The sequence below is a fragment of the Cibotium barometz genome, chromosome 49 (genome assembly GCF_041138505.1).
Source record: "Cibotium barometz isolate CiBa-2024 chromosome 49, ASM4113850v1, whole genome shotgun sequence".
NCBI lineage: Eukaryota > Viridiplantae > Streptophyta > Polypodiopsida > Cyatheales > Cibotiaceae > Cibotium > Cibotium barometz.
The window spans coordinates 2,121,849-2,140,339 of NC_141094.1; the positions used below are offsets into that span (position 1 = coordinate 2,121,849).

Below are 18,491 nucleotides of genomic sequence, written 5' to 3' on the forward strand. Positions count from 1 at the left end.
AGAGTCCAAGATCCTTCGTACCCTGCAGATACCGCAAGATCCGCAATCTTGCGTCCCAATGAGACTTCAACGACGTTTGCATAAACGAGCTCAACAATCCCACAGGAAAGCTCAAGTCCAATCTGGTGTTCAGCAACTAGATCAATGAACCTACTAGTTTCCGGTACAGAGAGGCATCAACCGGCTCACAAGGATCATTAACTGTAAGTTTTGTGTTCGGGTCCATCGGTGATGTAATAGGCGTGGAGTTCTCCATCCCAAAGGCCTCAAGCAACTCATGGACATACCGCTTGTGAGAGACAAAGAACCTCCTTTGGGACTGCCAGATCTCCAATCCCAAGAAGAAGTGGAGTAAGCCTAAATCGGTCATCTCAAACTCCTTTGACAAGGCAGTCCTCGTCACTGCAATGTGCTCCACATGACCGCTAGTGAGAATGAGGTCATCCACATAAAGGATGATCAACGTAATCATGCCGTGTTCCCGAAAGAGAGAAGTTAGGATCTTGAACTAATCTCTGAAATCCAGTCCGTAGAAAGAAGGAATCAATCTTCTGATTCCAACCCGTGGGAGCCTACTTAAGACCATACAAGGCCTTCCGCAACCTGTAAACCATCCCCTTTGATCCTGGAACTTCAAAGCCTGGAGGCTGCTCAACATACACCTCTTGCAGGTCACCATTAAGGAACGTAGATTTCACATCCATCTGAAATACGGGCCACCACTGAGAAGAAGCAAGGGCAAGAACGGTCCGAATCGTGGTCATCCTCGCTGTCGGTGCAAAGGTATCCTCATAGTCGATGCTAGGCTGTTGAGCATAACCCTTAGCCACAAGTTTGGCTTTGTGTTTGTCCACCGACCCATCTGACGTATACTTGGTCTTAAAGACCCACTTGATACCAATGACAGACCGTTTCGACGGCCTTGGAACCAACTCCCAAGTTTTATTCTTCTCTATGGCATCCAGTTCCACCTGCATGGCTTTCCTCCAAGTATCCTGTGCAAGGGCTTCGTTGACGGAAGTGGGCTCTTTGTTCCGCATGATACGAGACATCAAAGCATAGTTTACCTGTAAGAGCTCCGCTAAATGACTTTTGTCTCGAACTCTATGCGATCTTCGAGGTCCGTCCTCTGTGGTCCGTTCGGAGGGAAGCTCCGTAACACTTGACTCCTGAAGGTTGTCTAACAACCACCTGGGTACTTGAACAGAACGCGGAGCCTCCTGTTGCTGCGGGGGCTCATCTCTAGCCGCGGGCTCAACCTCCTCAATTGACTGAGGCTGTCTAGCTGGAACAATTGACTGGGAATCATCTAGGTCTCTAAGAAGTGGCGGCTCATCAACAGTGGAAACTGGAACATGCTCATCAAAAACCACATCTCTGTTGACGATGACCTCGTTCCTCTCTGGATCATACAACCTGTATCCCTTGTTATATCCCACAAAAACAAGCTTTGGGACTTTGAGTCAAGCTTTCCCCTATGCTTCTTTGGAATGTGAACATATGTATCACTCCCAAACACACGGAAATGGGAGACATCTGGTTTCCTGCCAAAATACGCCTCCTCAAAGGGGTCATGTTCGGTACTGAAGTCGTTGGAGAACGGTTGAGGATATGGACAGCCGTAGCCACAGCCTCTCCCTAGCCTCTCCCCAAAGTGGACGAGGAAGATCACGGTGCTCTAGCATCGTCATCACCATCTCCACCACAGTCTTGTTCTTATGCTCAACTACTCCATTCTTTGAAGGCGAACCTGTATTGGCCAGCTCCCGCTTGATGCCATGTTCCGCACAGAACGGCACAAATGCATTGGAAGAAAACTCTCTTTATCTGCAAGCCAGACTCTTTCTCCACCATCACATGCCACTCCTTGAACCGAGCAAAAGCTTGGTCCTTCTGAGAAAGAAAATAAACCCAAGTGAATCTGCTACAATCATCAAGCAGTAATCTGGTCTCGGAAATCTCGCCGCAGCGCATCCACATTCAAGTGGCCAAACTGGAAGTGCCACAAGTCACCAATCTGAGAGCCTGTCAATGAGGAGAGTGCTGAGAGTTTGTATATACGATTCTCCACTCCGCCTTCCCAAACAATCTGGCCAGTCTCTCGGTCCCATAGGGCAATAGAATGCTCCTCAAACTCCACCCTGAAGCCAGTCTTGCAAACCTCATGCATTGACAACAGATGAAAACCAAGTGCGGGGACGTAAAGAACACGAAAGGAATGCTTTCCCTCTTTGCCATCGGGAATGATCTCCATCCGGTCCTCACTGTGAATCGGTATGGTGGAATTGTCGCCAATGAAAATGTGACCTGACTGCCGTTTAAGATCCTGAAAGAAGTCACGGGAAGGGGTCATGTGCCTAGAAGCACCACTATCAAGAATCCAGTCCCGAGTATCCTTGGCAGTGAAGCCAACTGCCTCCTCGCTCGAAGAAGATGAAGCATTGGTTTCCAACATCTCCAAGTGCACAAAGGCTGGAGTCTTTCCAGCTGAAGCTGAAGAATCAGCACTCTTCCGAGTCCGCTTGGGATACTTCCTCCAATAGTGGCCTTTCTCGCCACAATCGTTACAGGTCCTCTCGGCCTTCAGTTTTTCACGGTCTGAATCGGGCTTCTTCTCAGAAGACTTCTCTTTGCCGTTGTTGTTGTTGTTATGGCCTTTCGGCCGCTGGCCAGTCAAGGCCTTAGAACCTCTGCCCTATGGAGGATTCGTAAATCGCTCTTCCTGGTCCAAGACCATTGACACAAGCTCCTCCTATGTGATGGTGCTGAGCTTGCCACTGGTGATCAAAGAGGAGTAAAATGTTGAGTAATGAGAGGGCAAATGGGACAACAACGTGATGGCCATATCCTCTGACGATATCTCTTTCCCTGCCTGGAGAACCTCCTGCTGAAGAGCCTGCAACTTCTTGACGTGCTCTCGCATCGTCGACGACTTTGTAGGATTCATCACTCGCATCTGAACTTCCAAGGAGATCCTCTTCATGGGTGATACCCTGTTGTACAGAGAATTACCTTCCATATGTTGTAGCTGTTTTCGTCCAACTGTTGGTCCACCGGGAACGTGTGGAGTGTTGGGATCTTCACGTGCTTCTAAGCCATTGCAAGAAAATCTGCCATCTCAAGGGTTCACAAGGTCTTGTGAAGGGAGGGCGGGTGGGAAAAAAGAAGAAGAAGAGGCTGCAAATAAAATGCAAGGTGGCTGTCCAACGGTGATGGCCGCCTTCTACCTGATCTCCAAGTCCCGTACAGCCCAAACAGTCTCCAATCAGCACCTCAAATCAGCAAACCCTCGACGTCCCATTGTCTCCGAGCTTCAAGCCACGTGGGGCTTCGATACCATGTCAGAATGCACAACGGAAATGAAGACAACTGCTGTAGAGAGCAAGACACAGATGAAAGAGAGAGAGAAGCTGTGTAACTCTGCTATATACACCACAGAAAATCCCGGAAATATACAATGTGGAGTGTGGGGGCAAGGGGCCATTTTATATGGTCCCATGCTGCTGGTCGGCCAGCCCATAAACAGCCGACAGCAGCCTGACTGCTCACGACCAGCAAAAATGTCAGTCGGCCAGCACTGAGGGACAGGTCGGGTAGCACGAGAGCAGTCGGGCAGCACCTGAAGGCAGCCCAAACGCACCTCCAGAAAAATAGGAAAAATACACGGAGAGTGAGGAAAAATGGGAAGACACTAAAACGGGCGGGCTCACCCACAACAGAGGCCCTGACATAGTGTACAGAGAGGAGATGACTGCTAACAGGCTGCTGCCCTGATGTGTCGAGGTAAAGGAGCAGATGCCCGCAGCAGCAGCAGAAGGTTGTATGTGATGTGATTGATTTGGGCGCTACCAACAGGATGCTGTGCTGCAGGTTTTGATGTGAATTAAGCGCCAGCAGCAACAGAGTATATGCGCAAGCTGATGAAGTCACTTTTGTGTTGTGTGCTTTGCAGATTTATGATGTGCCTCTTTGTACGAGGTTTGGACTGCTGGTCAGCCAGGGAAAGAAGTCGGCCAGCAGCAAGACCTTAAAAACGGCTAAATAAAAAACCTTTTTGGGCTAGAAATAATACCAATTTAGGTATTTTCACATAGGCTATCTTGCAAATTGTTCTATACTATCTCATAGTGTGAGGTGGGGGGTAGAGGAAGCTCTGCCACAAGTGGATTGGAGGGAGAGGACAGAGGAGGAGGCTGAAGAGGGGATGCCAGGGCTGTTCACTAGCGAGGGCGCATGGAGAGCCCCGACTCTGCAAGCATTGCTTTGGTAGTTGGAAAATCTGTGAGAAGAGATTGGGGACAATGAGTTTGTGGGAAGGGATCCCTGCCATGCATGCTATGGTAGAGGTAAGTACCAAGGACTCAAGAAACTGTCCCACGCTATGGCTGGTTGCTGAGAGGACTTGTGGTATCCCTTGGTAGGCCAGGGAAATAGACCATCATGATGAAGAACCTAAGGGGCCATCTTGTAAAACGTGCTATATATTGCACAATGTGAGTGGGCTTGTCTACAGACACTACTCTCCATTACCTTGGATCAAATTCAATATGGAAATAGCCCCAGCCAAGAAGTTGAATATGTGTAATGTGTCCTTGTAAATAAGGGCGGCTCTGAGATGGCCACTGGCTGGTTGGCTTCCAGAATTCTGGCCAGCTAGAATAATATACTAAAGACTAGCTATGGAGGTAGAAAGTCTCTTTCTGAAAGAGTGCACTTTCCTTGGTCAAAGATGTTGGAGCATCTGCCATGGAGTCTTTTTGTATCAAAGGCAAGCAAATGCTAAAAAGTACAGGCAAAAACTGACATAGCAATAGAAGAGAAGAAAAAGGTCAGTGGAGGGGAAAACAAAGGTGAAAAATCTGAGGGAATTGAATGTGGAAAAGATAAAGGATGAGATCAATTAGAGGCCACCCCCATAACCCTCTACATTCGAGGAGGATGTGAAGGGGGCAGCTGGTTGAGAAGCTGGCAATTTGTCAGCTTTTACCTGCTGAGTACTCATCTAGCTAGTGTAGAGGGTTTTGAAACCCCCCTCTACACTCTCTATTTTCCCTTTAACCTGCAATAGCAGGTTGAGCCCCCCCTACACCTCCAAATGTAGAGGGTTATGGGGGCGGCCTCTTAGAAAGTTGGAGAAAGAGACGCAAGAGCAGAGGCTGGTGCAACACGGGAAGAAAATGGGTTCAAATAAAAAAAATTGGGTTGGGGGGGGGGTAACTAGTTGGGTAAAATAGGGCATAGTTTCGGGAACAAAAACGGAAATGGAATTTTTATGGGGACGAAATGGGGAAATGCCACATCAAGGGGGATCCTTGAAATGTCTGAAATGGTCCAAAACCCCGGAGTTTTGGCCGTTTTCACAACAACTATGAAACAAGGCTTGGGGGAGGTGGTGGGTGGGAAGGTAGGGGCCTGCCCATTGTCACATGCACCCATGCATTGTGGTACACGGTGACACTGGCTCATCAACAATGCAAGATACATGTACAGAAGTAGTACCTTGATAGGATATTTTGTCGTATGCCGTGACCCCTTTTGTGAGCCCCAGACTGGGACATGTCAGGCATGAGCTACGTAGGTCAGTCTCCCAGCCATAGAGGTCTGTCAGGTCAATTTCATGTCAGTCCTTTCCCACTTTGGAGAATTCAGCAAGTAGTTCTCATGTAGGTACATGAGAATTCAGCAAGTATTCTCATGTAGGTACATGTAAATGTGAGCCTTAGGTTAGAATGCATTATAATGGGCATGATAGTTGCAGCCATGTAGTAGGGGCCAGCCCCAAGGCCAACCCAAGGAGGGGACAGCCTTGCGATGGGTGGTCAGCACCCTCAGCCAACAATAAGACCCAGTTGGCAGCCTTTGAGGTGGCCTGGGTAGCAGTTGGAAGCCAGTGATGTGGCCTGGGCAACAGTCGAGCAGGGCTGAGGTGAGTCAGCCAGCAGCCAGAAAACCCCACGACCAAAACGAACATTTAATGCTATTTAACCTTGTCGTGGCAAATAAAAACAGGACGACAGCTTTACTGCCAGCCGACCAGCTCTCCTTGGATATATATAAGGGTGAGCCTACCATAGACCAAAATCATCAGATAAAAACTCAAGTTCTCAGATATCAATCAAGCATGTGTGCTTAGGCAGCCTGCCTTTGCATACTTTCAGCATCCTTTGTGATTTCAAGCCCAAGGCATCCGAAGCTTAGTCTCTTAGCACACAAACTGGGCAATGTATTCTCTTCGAAGATAGCTTCACAGTCGCCTACAGCTTATGCATAGTTATGCCCAGCGTTTGGTCACTTTGTTCTTGCGTTTGGCAGTCGGTCAGTCAGTTTATCCGCTCAGTCTTGTGGACATTGTTCAACTTTTTTTTTTTTTCCGAGAAAAAGATCCTTCATATAGTTAAAGAGAAAACAGCCACAAAGGGCTAAATACAAACTTGCCTCATATAAGGACGGGAAACAATTGATCATAAGGGGGAGAGATGCTTCTCCTCCGGCTGGCCGCTCTATGAGGAGAAGACTATCTCATAAAGGGGGAGGGGACAACCACACAGGTGGTCTGTAGTGCCAAATTGGGTCACCGCCTCTATCAGTGAGGAAAGGGCTAGGCCTCCAAAGTCTTAAGAAGGCTTCTCGCCGCTTCCGCATGCGGTCAAAACCTCCCTGCAGCTTCCCCCACTGACCGCGGAGGGTGTGAATGATGTCGAGCCATATGCTCCTGATGGTCTCAGCCGGTGGAGTGTGGGTACCCTCGATGGCCTTGCTACATCTAGCACGCTAGATGTGCCAGGCTGCTATGCTACTGCAAATCTCCCAGCGCTGGCATGAGCCTGGATGCCAAACACATGCAGGTGGGGCTGTGACTTGTACTATTGCAATACGATGGTGGGAGACCTGGAGGGCATGGCCTCCCCCATCTTCCTCATAAGTCCTGACCACTCTAGCCTCGGTGGCCCAAGCAACAGTATCCCAAGTCCAAAGGCAATGTTGCTAAGACTCCTGGGGGTGGTCGCACCTCGGGCAAGCTGTTGGCCGCCCTCCTACTGCCAGCGAAGTACTCACTGCCAGACTCCTGTGTGCCGTCAACTAGAGGAAGAGAGTGATCTTCCTCGGCCGAAAGCTGTCCCAAAGCCTCTTCCAGAAATTTGAAAGGAAGCGCTGTGATAGGCCTTGAGACTGCTATTAGATATCATCCCCTACTTGCTGGCTTCCTATTTGGTGTCCTATTTTAGCCTCTAGGATTGACCATGTTAGTCTGAGGGGCTGGTCACCCCTCACATGTATTTTACCCATATTTATTCCCCATTTATGGTCCTGGGTATTTTTCCCAGTCGTGGAGATATTTATCACCAGTCAGCTGCCTTCATGTAGAGGTATATATAGTCGGCACGCCTCCCTCATATTTCATTGCTTGCCTGGCTTGTCTAGCTGCAGTCCCTCACTTACGAGGTTCTCCCCTCTTGCTCGGGACATGTATTCCTTTTGGTGATGATATTGAGAGCAGGTTCACTTTGAAGGAGCCAAAGACAGAGTTACATTACATATGTCACTGTCCAGTATATTATGAGATACGAGGCTGTTTTCACTGCCTGTTTAGAGAGGGTTTCGGACCACTTTCTAGAGTCATGAGATACCAGGATCAGAGATGCCTCGGATTATACTTGGTGGAGCTTCGTAGACATAGAGAGGGTCTCTTGAGAGGGAGGGGATCAGAGAAGGAGAGACACCTACAGAGGCAGATTACAGACTTCTTTCGACCAGAGATTGAGCAGTCAAGCCAGCAGGCATTGCAGCTAGCCCCAGAGTATAGCCGCACCAAAGGTACACTGATTGATCGGGCTATAGAGCTGGGGCGGTCCAGGCGCCCCAAGATGAGAGGCCCATCTCGACACCGGTGGAGACTACAACAGAGGATCAGGACCATACTAGCACGGCATGGGAGACGTCCAGTCAGAGTACTCACCATGGAGGACATTGAGGATATCTGCCATCGACCGATGAGAGACATCTTTGGATAGTGATGTGTATGATGCTTACCTTTGTTGCTGGAGTTTTCCTCCCAGATGTTATCCATTAGGAGCTCCTAGTACCGTACTTTTCCTCATAGTTGTTTTAGTTTCAGTTAGTTGTTTAGTTGTTTTTAGTTTTTCTTACACAGACATTGTATCAGATCCACCAATTGTTGTAACCTTTTTGGTCTCATAGGTCATTTTGGCCTTCTGAAGACGTTAATATATCATTTCATTTCATTTCATTTCTCACTCTCTCTCGTGTGTTTCCACTTTCCCTTCTTCCGCTGCACATTCTATCATGGTATCAGAGCACTGGTGATTTTCAGCGTTGGATGCTCCCTCCTATACCTCTTCATATCTGTGTTTTTCCGCCCATGGATAGATCTGCGTTTTTGTGTTCATGCGTTGAAGCTTGCGTTTCTTCAAGATTGATACCCATTCAGTAGGCTGCAGTTTCCTCTCTTCAGGGCGCTCAGGTCTGGACAGCAACATAGCTGTCCCAAACAGGCTGTGTTTTTTGCCTGTTTGGGCTTGCTTTCCCAGCCCCTGATCTTGGAGCTCTCCGGGCTCCCTTTTGCCCATCCTTACTGGTTACCTTGTGCCATCCCTCCCACCCCTTGATTGTTCTCTGCAGCAGTTCTTGATCTGAGGCTTCAACGTTTCCATATTTAGCCCTTTATACCTCTGCGTTTTCAGATTTGCAGCCATGGTTGCTGCGTTTTTCTGAACCGATTTTGCTGGCAGCTCTACCTTCACTTGGGCTTCATCTGTTGGACCCGAAGGTACCTTCTCTTCAGCATTTTTCCTCATAGGAGGTGTGGACACTGTTGGCCTGAATTTTCAGGTTTGTAGCCCTTGTTTGGCTGCATTTTTTTCTCCAGTGGACACAGATCACTTGCAGAGGGGATTTCTTGATTGGATTGTGGCTTTGGAGGCAGTTTGGTACTTGAGGAGGATTCTGAATTTCAGTTTTCAGTTAGTGTTTTGCTGATTTTGGAGCATCTATACCTGTGTTTTGTTCCTGGCCTACACGGTTTCTCGTTTTCAGTTAGCGTTTTGCTGATTTTGGAGCATCTATACCTGTGTTTTGTTCCTGGCCTACACGGTTTCTCGGTTTCTACATGTTCCTTGCCTTCTGTTGGTGGTGGAGTGCTATTTTTTGCTCGATAGCAGTGTTTTGGCTGCAGTTTTGCTTCCCACAGGAGTTTTCTACACTCAAAGGGGGCCTTTCTCCAGCTACTTCACTTGAGGATCAGTTTCGGGAGCTGTGTTGTATCTGTGGAGACTTTCTTTGACAGGAGTTTACAGTTATTTGGAGGAGAGCAGTGATCTTTTTAGAGATCTTGAGCAGAGTTTATTTTGTCCGAGCTTGTGTTCTTTGTAGTATTTGCAGAACAAGGAGGGTGTTTTTCCCTTTTGCGGTGTGATCCTTTCACATGGATCCTTTATTTGTTGCTAATTCTTGGGATTTGGTTCTACTTCTGGAACAGTCTTCTGCTATCTGTGATGCTTTTGAGGACTTTGTTACCACTGTAGTCTATATTCCTGCTTCCCTTCCTCATTGTGAGGAGTCTATCTCTTCCTCTCTTTGTGATGCTTCTGAGGATGCCCCTCCCCCTGCCAGTTCTGCTGGCTTGTTGTTTTGGAGGATGGTTTTTTGGACCCGGTGGGATGCTTTGGATCTGTGGTTGCTAACCGTGCCTTGGGCACAATGGTACTTCCAGAGTTTTTTGGATTTGGATCATAATCAGGTTGGACTTATATCAGTCCGACGATATCTTTTTTCAGAGGGGGATGTGGAGTCCTTTCATCTTGTCACCTCAGTGGCGTGTACTTATGTACAGCATTGGGCAACTCATGTTATGGAGTTTGAGCAGATGGACCCCATCTTTTCTACAGATTCTTTACATCTTGTGATGCCGACCTTTTCAGAGGATGCTTTTATATAGCATTTGGCTACTCTTGGTACAGAGTTGGAGCAGATTGACTCTATTTCTTTTGAGGGTTCGAGTGAGGAGCAGTTTGCTTCTCCCAAGATTGATGATCTACAGGATCTGATCTTGGTTGGTTATGAGGTTTTTCATACCTTCTCCAGGCTGGATACACGACATTTGACTTTGGGGAGTGTTCTTACACTTGGGTTTGGAACCATTATTTGGAGTAGCACGTCGCAACCTACATGGTTGTTTTCTTCCAGAGGAGCAGTGTACCTGGCAGCTTGTTCTGTTGCTTTTGTAGCTGATTTGCTGAGGAGATTGCTTGTGGAGCTTTCTTGGTACCTGTTTCTGCAGTCTTTCATCTTTGATTGAGGACGGCGTCTCTAGCTTCTTGGAGTTTGCTCAGCATCCAGTGCTGAGAGGGGGTGTTAGATATCATCCCCTACTTGCTGGCTTCCTATTTGGTGTCCTATTTTAGCCTCTAGGGCTGACCATGTTAGTCTGAGGGGCTGGTCACCCCTCACATGTATTTTACCCATATTTATTCCTCATTTATGGTCCTGGGTATTTTTCCCAGTCGTGGAGATATTTATCACCAGTCGGCTGCCTTCATGTAGAGGTATATATAGCCGGCATGCCTCCCTCATATTTCATTGCTTGCCTAGCTTGTCTAGCTGCAGTCCCTCACTTACGAGGTTCTCCCCTCTTGCTCCGGACATGTATTCCTTTTGGTGATGATATTGAGAGCAGGTTCTCACCTGTGTTTCCTCTCTATCTTTCTCTCTCACTCTCTCTCCCCTGTGTTTCCACTTTCCCTTCTTCCGCTGCACGTTCTATCAATTGCCAGTGTGCTGCTGTTGCCGATGTGCCATCTATCTCCGACATCTGGATCCTGTGGCCGAGCCTCGCTGTATATGCAAAGAAAGGGGCATCCAGAGTCTCCACCTGATCTTTGGGATCATGCCACGTCCACTCCCCAGGGTCCCACTGCAACTGCGTGAGAGGTCAGCACTCCCAAATCAATAACCGCCAAAATCTCTCCCTGGCCACTTTGGCCGGTGCTGGATCTATGTGCCATGCACGTGCCCGAAAACCAATCACCCTCACCCTTTGCAAGGTGCAGCCTCTGAAATCCTCCAAGGGGTGCTCTGATCTCTCTAATCTGCCATGTAATCCAATAGAAAAAGTGAGCAGACAACTGTCCTCATCTGCTCCATAGACCGCCACGAGAATATCGTGTCTGGTGAACACGCCTAGTCATATCGGGGGGGTCGGGTCTGGAATAGGAGTCAGCCACTCTAGAGGAATAGCTGAGTCAATGTCGATGTTGAGCATGTCTCTACCCCGGATCCCTGTTAGGCCTATCTCGTGCTCCTCCTGAGGTAACTGCGTGTGTGCAACCCAATCTCCAAGGGACACAATTCAACTTGTATTCAGTTCACTAGAGAAATAAAGCAAATAGGGTAATTGGAACCCCATCTGGTGTCGTCTCGACTACTCTTTCAGTTTATGTATGCTATTTAAAGGATTGCTAAAGACTCACTAAACTCAGGTATATAGAAGGCCTCGTTGTTCCTCACGGTCCTAGCTTGGCGTATGCTACATTGGTATCAGAGCTTGGGACGTGATTCAAACCGGCAACCTAGGGTGAGAGCATCCTCTGGATGGTAAAGCTGAGATCGGGAAAAACCACTCGCCCATCCACCATGGCATCAAGCTCCGAAGACATTCCAAAAGAAGAAGAACCATTCAAAGGAACGCTTCCACACAAAGAAGACGAAGACAACTAGAAGTTAAAGGAGCAGATAAGGCAACTCTAGATTCAACTCGAAAGAGTCCAAATGGGAAAAAACTGGTATAATTACAAGCAATCTTGGCCCAACAAGAGACACCTAAAGAGCAAAGTTCCTCAATGGAACAGTGGTGTCGATGGATGACCGAAAAAGACGAGCGAGACCGTGAAGCAAGATTGGTCAAATAGCTGGCAAAGAAAGCCAAACGCAAGGCCAAAGAGGAGTGACTGTGGGCAGAGCTTGAAGCAAGGGTGAACCACGAGCAAAAGGCCCGAGAAGACTTGAGGGACCAGTTCCAACAAACACTGCGGACTCTGGTAACTTCTTTTATCCCTTCTCAGTCCTCCTCCACAACCCCAGCCACAACCTCTACAACTGTCATCCATGATCCATGCCTCACGAGTCACTGAACTTCACCAAGTACGATGGCAAGTGTGACCATTCGGTTGTGACTCAATTCATCCACCAGTTTGTTGTCCATTTTCCACTCTCCAAGATCACAGATCCCCAAGATAAAGTCCATAGGGTGGCTCCACATCTCACAGGCGATGCAGTCACTTGGTGGCAACATTGGTCCCGTTTGCACACAGATCCCTACACTGGCTTACCGGACTACGATTGGGACACCTTCATGTCCGATTTGAAGACAAGGTTTCTACCTCCGCAGTACATGACCAATCTCGAAGACGAGTTCTACAAACTCACCCAAAACAGTTTCCCTGTGCTGCTCACCTACTCCAACAAAGTGATCACATCAGCTCAGCAGTTGGGGAAGTCTGAGGAGAAGCTAAAGCAGTTCATTCAGGGATTGGATACAAACATTCGGTTCCCCGTTCGAAACTTCGAACCCCAGAGTTATGACAGGGCTTTGACTCTTGCGCATAACCATGAGATGATGCTCAATGGAGGCAAGCCCAAAAGTGCTCCAGTCACCCCAAATCCCAGCAACAGTAGACTCTTGTTCCCATCTCCAGGCTAGTAGAGCTATCAGAAAGAGAGCAGAGTGTGCGATGATGTATGTCCGACCACAACAGATATCGACATCGACCGCGACTCCATGAGAGTCACAGATGATAGGTCTCCTCTAGTAGTTTCATGACATCATGTTGCAGGATGATCTCTCACCCAGATCCCCACTCTCTCGTTGTGAAGACCATGGTATCGATTTGGTGCCTAGAGCTGAGCCACCCCGTAAGTTTCCATATTGTTTGTCTAAGGCGTCGGAAGCTGAGTTGGAGACGCAACTTGCGCAGTTGCTTAGGTTTGGTTTCATCAAGCCTTCATTCTCTCCATTTGTTGCACTGATTCTTTTTGTGCAGAAGAAAGATAAGACCGCATATCTCTGTGTGGATTACCGAGCCTTGAATAAGTTAACAATCAAGAACAAGTTCCCCATGCCAAGGATAGAGTACATTCTCGAAAGACTCAATGGTGCTAAGTACTTCTCAAAGATCGACCTCAAAAATTGCTATCATCAAGTCAGAATCTTTGAAGCCGATGTCTTGAAGACGGCCTTTCAAACAGAACGAGGTCATTACAAGTTCGTGGTCATGCCTTTTGGCTTAACCAATGCACCGGCTACCTTCAACAAGATGATGTCTCGAGTCTTCACTGTACTCGTCGGTAAATATCTATTCATTTTTTTGGATGACATTCTTATTTTTTCTGCCAATGCAGAACAACCCGAGAAGGATGTGCAGAAGGTCTTGCAAATTTTGCGAGATAATGAACTCTACATCAATGTGAAGAAGAGTATATTTGAAGTTCAAGAAGTCCAGTACCTGGGCTACGTGATAGGTTCCGACGGAATTCGTGTTGAAATCCAGGTATCTTCACTAATGCAAGTAGATTAAGCTAATCACATGCTAATGATGAATGATTACACTAAGCTAAGGTGGATGGTGTCTAATTACACCCATGATGATGTGTGTGTACAATAGACTTAAATTTTCTTGCCTCTACATGTGCTCTATGGTACCATACTTATCAACACCCCCCCCTTGGTGCCATATCTTTGGGCTACTCAAGGTGGTCGGATTTGAGTTACAACAAACATTAACCCCCTGGGTGCTCAACTGGCTACTCTCAGGTGGTTAGGTAGATACACACAACAAACAAGATGAAATGATAAGATGGGTGTCTACTCATATGGTGATCCCTCTTTTACGATAGATGGCTAGGGTAGTGGTGGTGTTTGTCTCCTTGCTCTTTGGAAGAGCTGATCACTAGGGATCTCTTTATACTTGGTGGTCGAAGTAGTCCCCATAAAGTTGTCTTTGCTTTTCTTCAATCTGCAATCTTTTTCTTTGTGCCTGAACTTGTTGCAATGATTACACTTTAGCTTGTCTTTGAATCTGCATTCATTTTGAAAGTGTCATTTTGTACCACAATTGTGGCACTTCACATTGCTTTTGTTGAACAATGCATGCTCAACGGTGCTGGGATTGCTTTCTTTTAATTCTCTCCTCCTCCAAAAGGGAGGAGACACATCCATCAAACGTTGGCTCTTCAAGATTGTGACAAGTGCATTATATTCCTTTGGCATGCTTTTTAAGATTATTGCAACTGCATCTTTATCTCCCATCCTAGTATCTATGCCATCTAACTGGGTCATGATGCTTTTCATTTTATTGACAAATTGAGCCAAAGACTCGTTGAAGTTCATTTGTAGACCATAGAAGTCAATCTTTAAGTGAATTTCCCGGTTCTTTGCCTTAGCTCCAAACACGAGATTCAATGTATCACATGCATCCTTTGCGTGTTCCTTAGAGTCAATGTGATGAATAAGACTAGGGTCCAGATGTAAAAACCAATAAGTGACAATGATTGCTCATCTTTTTCAACCCACTCTTCACTTGGTTCATTTGGCACATTTTTCTTAATGATTTTCCACAATTTCTTATGTATTAGAAGGTACTTCATCTGTGTAGCCCAGGTGTGAAACCCTTCCTCATTAAACTTCTCTACATGCAAAGTGATGCTTGTTAATGTTGCCATAATGAGAAGGTCTTACCAATGAGCTTATGATGCTTCAATTGGCAGTGTCTATTCTCATACAACTTGGCAGATGTGGGTGCTTTAAACAAGATGAAATGCAAGTAATGCGTGTGCTTCCAATTTTCAATTTTTGCTGCTAGAGCTTCATGAGGATAGCCCCAATGCAAAGTTAGTGCTTTTGATGTGTAAATACACTAAATGCAACCCTAATTGCTCAATTGTATTTCCAATTGCACCCAATTATTGCTAATTGCATGTTAATTACATGATTAGTGTCTAATACAGTGATTAGTACCATTTAATTTTGGAGGATTAAATTGAGCATGGGAGAGACTACATTGATGGGGCTTTTTGCATGAGGGTGTTGTCCTTAATGAGGACATAAACACCCTCAGCCAACAATAAGACCTAGTCGGCAGCCTTTGAGTCGGCCTGGGCAGCAGTCGGCCAGGTGTGAGGTGAGTCGGCCAGTAGCCAAAAAACTCCATGACCAAAACCAACATTTAATGAGGTGGCCTGGGCAACAGTCGGCCAGGTGTGAGGTGAATCGGCCAGTAGCCAGAAAACTCCATGACCAAAACCAACATTTAATGCTATTTAACCCTGTCGTGGCAAATAAAACCAGGCCGACAGCTTTAATGCCAGCCGACTAGCTCTCCTTTGACATATATCAGTCAAGCATGTGTGCCTAGGCAGCTTGCCTTTGCAAACTTTCAGCATCCTTTGTGCTTTCCAGCCCAAGGTATCTGAAGTTCAGTCTCTTCCCAGAGTTCTTAGCACACCAACTCTCAGTCTCGGGCCGGTGTATTCTGTTCAAAGATAGCTTACCAGTCGCCTACAGCTTATGCACAGTTTGGCCCAGCGTTTGCTCACTTTGTCCTTGCATTTGGCGGTCAGTCAGTCAATTTGTCCGCTTAGTCTTCTGGACACAGTTCAGCTTGTATTCAGTTCTCTAGAAGAAATAAAGCAAATACACCTGCAGGGGGGGCACTTCAATGGGTAATTGGGACCCCATCTGGTGTTGTCTCGGCTACTCTTTCAGTTCATGTATGCTGTTTAAAGGATTGCTAAAGACTCACTAAACTCGGATATAAACAAGGCCTCGTTGTTTCACATGGTCCTAGCTTGGCGTATGCTACATTGCCCATCGTGCAAAGGAGGGGGCAGAAGGCCCTTTGGGTGCTGCAGGTCTTGCAAGCACAGGAAAACAGATGCAATGGGCCGACAAATGGGCTGAAAGGGTGGCCTCCAGCAGCGGCTGGGGGAGGCTACTGGATGGTGGGCGGGTGGGGGGTTGTAGGGTGTGGGGGTGCGCATTGTTGTGCTTGAGGTAGAGACCTCAGCTTGGTTTGCTCCTTATGTTAAAAGTTGAACTTGCTGTAAGCAATAAATCTTAATTTTTCTATGACTGAATGAAAACTTTTGTACTTGCACAACCCGTTTTGTCCAAAAACAAAAGAGTTTTGAATTTGTCTTATGTAACAACAAGCTTCTCCATTTGTGAAGCCTTGTGCTGTTGAATCTAGATATAGATAGAGATCATTCGTACAATCAATAACAAGTTGTAATGGTTAAACCCCTAATCTAGTTTTGAAACAACTTAGTTCATAGTTGCATAACTATCTGGTGTGATTTAAATGTTAGATTGAAGCTGCAGCAACCCACTTTGACATTATTATGTATTCATTTGATGCCTGGAGCTACGGAGACATAGAGAACTCCTATATCTACAAACAAGCATCAGGATCAAGATACTCAAGGAATTTAGAGGTGATGTTTTAATCTTGCTAAATTTGAATCATATTTTGAGGTAAAGGAATCTAACTGTGCTTCATGCTTGAAAGAAATGGTCCTTTCTGTTCTAAAACTTTGTTTATTCATAGGGATCTTGATCAAATCTAAACTTTATATGCAGAGTTTTCAGGTGCTCTTTAGTAGATGTATGTTTGTGTAAGCTGCCTTGCCTCCATGGCTGTGCAGAAGTGACCTATATACCCTTTTAGCGGCCTTAAGAGTGTGTGCATGAGATCAATCCTAAAGGCATTGACCGTCTCGTTTAGGAAGTGAAAACTGTGGAGTCCTTGCAGTAGGCTTGCAAGCTCTAAGGCTGCTACTCATCTTCCATTGAGAATTTTGATGGGTGGAGGTGTCCCACAGGATCTTTTGGCACGTGATATACCACATCTGCTGAGCAGCTGACTAGTCCCAAACACAGTGGCACTGAGATTCCATCTGTGTTCGCATTCCCTGCAAATGAATAATTGATGGTAGTCAAGGCCATCGTAGACATCCGGTCAGAGGAAGAGGGTAACATTGCGAGGGTGGCAGCTGTTCCATGGGCACCTTCAGAATCCCAAAAAAATTTGTCCTGTCATATCGTGAGCGATGTAGTGGTGGGGGTGTGGCCATGACACCAGAGTAAAAGCTGGTGCTCCAAACATGCTGTGTGGTCATAGAATTAGTGCTGGGAGGCGCATTTGGGGCTGATGACATCATCTCAAATCATATTAGGCTGATTCAAGCAAGAGAAAAGCTGCCTTGATTCCATGGTTGTCTGGAAGTTTCCCTATATGCAATCCTAGCAGCTTCAGAATGTGTGTATAGGGCAGTTAATTTGTGGATTGCTAACCCGGCTCGGCTTTGACAACAATGTACCACACATCAGCATGATACAATCATGCACTCTAGTGTTTGGCTAACTCCAAAATTGAAAAGAGCAACATACTCGCACGTGCATCTCCTCTAAGATTTTCCTCTGGTTACGAAGTAGCCTCTTCCTTGTATTTGTCAGACCAATGAGCTTGGTAGAGTCACACTTGAAACATTGCCCTGCTACTGGAAATCTTTCTAAGGCATGACTTTGATACTTCGCTAGAATCAGAATCGTCCTTATCTATAACGTTGACACTCCCCCACTATGGATTTAATAGCACCTTCTTTGGATTTATTTTTTCCCTTGTGTTGCTTATGCTCTCTCCTTGGGATTTGGACCTTCTTGGGTCTCAAGGGTCAACGGTATTTACTATTCGGACAAGAGAAAGTTGAGACATATATGAACAACATGTTGCAGCGAGGGTGGGTGACATCTCCCCAGAGTACATGGTGATTGTCTCATTGTCCCTCTTCCCACTTAACTGGAACATGATCCGAGAAGGTGGTACCTGGCAAGGATGCCCACCACACCGTCCTGTTACACGACCACTCATCCCAAAAAAGAATGGTCAAGGTAGGCTAGGTTAGGAGCCTGGAAATGGATCCAATCTGGAGAATTGTGGGGGGAGCAACCAACTCTGGCAAGTGCCAAGAATCCTTGCTTTGAATAGAAAAAAGTAGCTTCTCCAACATGGCACACTCTGCCCCATCAACTATGGAGTCTGTGTTGCCACCACTGTGGTCCTATGGAAGCACTATCATGTTAAAAAGTCACCCCCATGAGTAAATTAGTTACCAAGAGATGGTAAACGACTATCTGAGTGTGGAGTGTGAGATCTCTCCCTGACTTTTGGCATCCACACCCTATGGAGCAATGCCTTCCTCCTACACTCAGGTGCAGCAGGGAGATGTGGAGACTTGGGTTTCTGTGGCTGGGCTTCCAGCCATTTGCGTGTGCACTTGGTCCACCCGGCACAATGTCTAGCAAGATGTCCATTCTGATCGCACACTAGAAATTGCAGTAAAAGGCCTGTTACCTCCATATTCTGGCAGTAGTAAGATGAGCCATGTGGCTACTCCCCCCGACCCTCTCGAGGTACCCTGGC

The 18,491-nt window shown here is 46.7% G+C and overlaps 1 pseudogene across 1 annotated transcript in view; it reads left to right on the forward strand.

Moving 5' to 3' along the window:
* LOC147610195 (uncharacterized) overlaps positions 1 to 18,491 on the forward strand; it is a 91,275-nt pseudogene that overhangs the window by 22,581 nt on the left and 50,203 nt on the right. Inside the window, exon 5 of the transcript XR_015264015.1 lies at positions 16,378 to 16,503. The product of XR_015264015.1 is annotated as an uncharacterized LOC147610195 (transcript). The remainder of the gene's footprint in view (positions 1 to 16,377; positions 16,504 to 18,491) is intronic.